Raw genomic sequence first — 6,000 nt, 5'->3', positions numbered from 1 at the left:
GGTGTTTAGTGGTATATTTTGACTGTCTGATCTGTGTAGATTTGGGTGCTGTTGGAGGTGTCAAAGACATGTAAAGCAAAATTGCTATTTTTAAAGAGCACCAAATTTTTGTTGTCCGCAAATACAGAAAGGGCTATATTAAACATACACACACACACACACACACACACTTCATGGTAAAACTTCAAAATTATGCCTCTTTTGTCATAAATCAAATTTCAATGTATTCATAGATCTGTTCCTATATTGTCTCTGCTGTCCCATACATATGTCTCCCACCATTATCCACTAGCCTAAGTAAGTAAGTACTAGAGCTGTCCAGTAAGCTTTGGTGTCTAGTAGGGCACATCATTTACAGTGGTGTTGTGCTTCAAAATTATTGAGGATATTTGTGGCCCTCTGTTTTCCACAAGAATTTTGTAATTAACTTGTGAAGTTACACATGGAAAAGCAAAACAAAATGAAAAACCTACTAAGTTTTCATCCAAATTCTATTAATTTGTAGATGAATGGGGAAGGTCTGAGAAATTGGTGGTTTTGACCCTTCCTGTCTACAGACGTGGCATAGCTTTCCATTTATTTAGATCTTCTTTTATGTGCTTCAATAAAACCTTACTATTTTCTATGTAATGTTTTTGTGCATTTTTGTGAAATCAATGACTAAGCCTTGTGTAATTTCTTTTCCATAGGAAGAAACCTATAAATGTTAAGAACATGGAAAAGAGATTTGAATAATTAGAGAGCTATAACTTTTCTTGATGAAAATATACAATACCATAAAGATGTTTGATGTAATTTTAGTGAATTACAGTAAGATGATTGATGGTTTTGTAGTTAAAAATTAATTTTCATAGTCAATCAGTTTGAAATAATGTCTAATTTTCTTTGGGTTTTTTTGATCCACAAATTATTTAGAAGTATGTTATTGATATTCCAAGTATGTGAAGGGGTTTCCTGATAAACATTTATTATTGATTTCTAATTTAATTCTGTTGTGGTGAGAGAACATAATCTGTATGAATTTAGTGCTTTATATTGAAACTGCTTTTATGGCCCAGAATATGTTGAATTTTAATGAAAGTTTCACATATGTATACAGTGGAAGGTAATGTGTGTTTTACAGTTGCCTGGATATGGTGTTCCGTAAACAAATGGATCCAGGTTTTCTGGTGGTGGTGTAAGTCATCACTACCTTACTCATTTTCTGTTTACTTCTGTTGTTACTGACAGAGTTACTGACAGTAATTGTGGACTTTGCCACAGTTGTAAATTTAATTTAAATACAATTTAAATTTTAATTGTGGATTTGTTTATATCTTCTATCATTTCTGTTAATTTTTCCTCCATTGTAAAGCTTTGTAATCAGCTGTATAATAGCTGTGTAGGATTGTTAGGTCTTCTTGATTGACTTCTTTTATCATTATGAAATGTTCCTTAGTAATGTTCTTTATCCTACTTTGTCTAATAGTAACATAGACACCCAAGCCTTTCATCATCAAGGCTGCATGGTATACATATTTCTATCCCAATTTTAACCTTTCTGTGTCTTTATAATTAAATTGAGTTTCTTGTAGACATACATAGTTTGGTCTTGCTTTTTAAAAATCTAATCCTGACAATCTCAGCCTTGACATTTATTCCATAGATAGTTACTATAATCATTAGTGAGGTTAGGTCCAAGTGTGCCGTCTGGTTATATAGTTTCTGTTTGTCCTATTTGATCTTTGTTTCCGTTGTCTTATTTTTGCTGCTTTTCTTAGGCTTAAATGAGTATATAATTAGTATTGTATTTTCTTTTGTTTTGACTTATAACTTCTATCTTTCTGTCTTTTGTTTCTTGCTCTAGGTGGTTTGTAGTATACAACACTAATTTGTTAGAGCCTGACATGAATTAATATTGTGCTACCTCATGTCTAATGTAAGAAACTTACAATGGTAGAGTTTTATTTTTCACACTCCTGTCCTGTGTGCTATTATTGTCATAGGTTTTATAATACCTTGGCAAATATATATATTATAGACCCTACAGTACTTTGATTTTCTATCAGTTGTCTTTTAAAGAAAGTAAAGAAGGCAAATGTTATTTTGTATTTATGAACGTATCTGTTCTTACTGGTGTTTTTTTTTTTTTTTTTTTTTTGCAGTTTTTGGCTGGGGCTGGGTTTGAACCCGCCACCTCTGGCATATGGGGCCAGCGTTCTAGCCCTTTCATCCACAGGTGCTGCCCTTTTACCAGTGTTTTTCATTCTTTGCATAGATCTGAGATTCTACCTGGAATTGTTTTCTTTCTACCTGAAGTTCTTTCTTTAATATTTCTAGCAAAGCTAGCGTGCTGGCCATGACTTCTTTCAAACTTTGTTCACCTGAAAATGGCTTTATCATTAGTTTTCTCAGAAGGGTATATTTTTGTAGAATTCTGGACTGATATTCCAACCTCTCTCCCAGCACTGTAAAGAAGTTTCATTGTCTTCTGCTTTGAGTTGTTCTAATGGGAATTCAGGCAGAAAATGGTCTCTTTTTTCCTCCTGTATTAAGTTTATCTTTTGTTTTCATTTATGATTTTCTCTTTAAATTAGTTTTTAGCAGTTTATTTCTTAGCTGCATCTTGTGTTCTTAAATTTCACTATGATGTCTCTGGGTGTGGTTTGATTTATTCAGATTGGGTCATATTTTCCATCCTGGAAATTCGAGCCATCTCCTTACTGCCTAGCCCCCATTCTTGCTATTCTGTACATCTGAAACTCCTATTAGGTATATGTCGGCCCTTCCCATACTGTCCTTCATGCTTCATAACATCTTGTTCCACATTTTCCATCCTGTTTTATGTCCATAAAGACAATATGGTAAGTTTCCTCTTTTCTATTTTATTTACTAATGTTCTCATCTGGTGTGTCTACATTTCTCAATCTATCCTCTTAAAATTAATTTCAATGAATATGTCATTATTTATAGAATTTCTCATTTGTCTTTGTTTACATCTACCTTTTCTTTTTTTATATTTTCAGTTTGATCTATATTGTCTTTCATACTTTAAAACATAATTGCTTTATAATGGCTTTCAGATATTTTAATTATTTGAAGTACTTGGGGTCCCAAACGTTGTGTGTACATCCCTTATTTCTGGTACATGGGGGATTGTGCATTTTCGATTATGAATCGTGAGCTTACCTTCAGCAGTGCTCTATCTATAGAAATCTGTGGAATATGGCTTTGGAGCGTCACTCTTCAGAATGGTTTCTTCTGAAACAAGTTTGATTCAGTTTGGTGACACTTTTTCCCCATCCAGAGAACATGTTTCCTGTTTTCTTTCTTTGTTCAGTTGGAGGATTTTTTCAGTGAAATGGTAGCCTCTGGGACTCATAGGGAAAGGGTGGTGGGTTTTAGTTCCAGTTCTCTGCTTGGGTTCTCCTTTACCCAAGAAAATATCAATCCCGCTGTTACATAGCTTATCCATTGGCCACGCCCACAGCAGCACAAGTTTGTGTTTTGTTTTCAGTGTCTTTCCAGAGTCCGGCTCCCTGAATTTGCCCTAACTTTGAGAACACATAGAGGATGTTTTCTATAGTATATTACTTTTTTTTTTTTTCAGAGAGACAAGAGTCTCACTTTGTTGCCTTCAGTAGAGTGCTGTGGTGTCACAGCTCCCAGCAACCTCCAGCTCTTGTGCTTAGGTGATTCTTTTGCCTCAGCCTCCCGAGTAGCTGGGACTACAAGCGCCTGCCACGATGCCTGGCTATTTTTTTGTTGCAGTTTGGCTGGGGCCAGGTTCAAACCTGCCACCCTTGGTATATGGGTCCAGCACCCTACTCACTGAGCCACAGGTGCCGCCCCTATAGTATACTACTTCTTAACACATAGGTATTTGGATGTTTCTATGGTTTAATCACTACTTCTTAACATATATGTATTTGAATGCCATTGACTTCTATGCTGAGGCTTTGGCCTTGAGGTGATGAATGACTAATTATTTAGTTCAAAGCAGTGGACTTAGTGATTTCAAGGTCATTATTTTATGGACCCAGAATTTCTGTAACACTAACAATAGATGCAGATTTTGTCTCCTGTGGCATGTGCATGCTAGGTATGAATGAAGCTTTCCATCTGCACATCTTTATTTCTGTGAATGTTCTTGAAGTTAGTGAAAGCTAAATAGATTTAAGGGTATGGAATTAAACCTACAAAAATTTATCTTTTAATTAAGTTGTGTAACTTCACAGAATGTTTTTGTAACTTTTACTAATGTATTCCTTTGTAACGTTATTGTCAAAAGTATTCACCAGGAATCACATCATAAAGCAAGTCTTCAATATCTACATAACATATGAGAGCATTATTGGTACTTAATGAAATTCTGTCTTTAAAAGAAGAAGGCATTCCTTGAAGGAAAGTTGTTATGCAGTTGAGAATTTTGATTAGTTTCATTGCTTTATCATGTTTCACCTTAGACTGATTTCTTAGTAAAATGTTACTTCACTTTGATTTCAGAATTCTTTATTACATTACTGACCAATGGAGGACGACAAAAAAGAAAGAGATAAGAGGTATGAAGTCATTACTGGCGGATATTTCTGTTAAAGCCCTCTCCCCCATTCCCCATCCTCTGTTGCCATTTCACATCTAGCAAAATCCTGCATCCTTGGGGAAGCCTGACTCAGAGAAATTTGGTCTCTCCAGTGGGTTTTTCATAATCCTCGGTTCCAACTCTATCGTAACTGTTACAATACTTAGCATGTTCCCCGTTTACTTCACAGCCTTCCTCATCAAAGTGAATGTTCCATTCCTTGCACAGCGCCTCCCCAGAGCTGACTCCACTAAATGGGCATTAAATAAGTGATAAGTATTCACTGTCTGATATGTCTGGAAGCCCGTTTTTGAGCCTTGGCTTGCCTAGAGATTAAATTCCTTTATGTTTGAGAAGATAAATTCACTTACTTTTCCAGATCAAACTTTTAAAAGAAACTCAAGGGCACTAATCAGAAAGTTTTTGTTAAAAGTTTCCAGTATGACATGTGGTTTTTAAAAGTAAAAAAAAAATCTTAATTAGCATTTCATTGCTCAGCCTTGTCTCTGAGAAGCAGCAGTGGCTTTAAGAGAGCCTCTTGAGTAATTGTAGATCACTTAGAAAGAATTTTCTTTAATCAAAAGTACTCTTGTTAAAGCAGGTGATAATATATGATGGAGCAAAGATCCACCATTAAATTCAAATTAATTTGGACTTTATGTTATGTAATTCTTTAGCCACTGTGTCAGGCACTATGTTGGTCTTTGCTTTAGAAGAAATAGAGACAGATACAGTCCCTACCCTCAAGGGCCTCACAGTCTAAGTGAGGTTAGGTTATCGTTCATTTCCTTGTTTTAATAGTGATAGTTATTGTTGCTCTAGTGGTAATTGAGGGACTAGATTTTTGCTCAAATATTGACAATAATTTCTCTCTTCTTTGCTTATTTCCCCCTTCCGTTGTTCCACCGTCTGAATTCCCAGCCCGGCCCTTGCCATTAGTAACCCTGATTGTTTTCTGTCAATTAGGAACCAACTTGTTAAATCCGACAAGGCAAAGAAGGAGCGGTTCAAAGCCCTCTTTACAGGATTGCGCACAATACTGCAGACTCATGGCTACCCTACAAAAGAGAATAAATATAAAGCATCATGGAGCGCTGCTTCCCTTGCGCAGAAGGACACAGGTTTGATTTGTGCCAACTGACCTATTGTTATAACTTTTTCGATTAACCATGTTGAAAATTAGCTGTGGGTGGGATAACTAGGTCCCTTAGCTTTACCTCAAATGTTCTTCAGGATGGTTTAATGATTAGATCTCCTGAAGTATCTTCTAATACCCAGATAGATAGCTTGTTTTTTATCCATTCACAAGTTTGTTTTTGATAGATATACTTAAAAATGTTATTGAGATTTATGCAGAAGTGGAACAAGGAAATGAAAATTTTTTTTTTGAGACAGAGTCTCACTCTGCCACCCTGGGTACATAGCTCACAGCAACCTTA

The sequence above is a fragment of the Otolemur garnettii genome, unplaced genomic scaffold (genome assembly GCF_000181295.1).
Source record: "Otolemur garnettii isolate 467f Iridium unplaced genomic scaffold, OtoGar3 scaffold00190, whole genome shotgun sequence".
Taxonomy (NCBI): Eukaryota; Metazoa; Chordata; class Mammalia; order Primates; family Galagidae; genus Otolemur; species Otolemur garnettii.
This window is presented reverse-complemented; position numbering follows the sequence as displayed.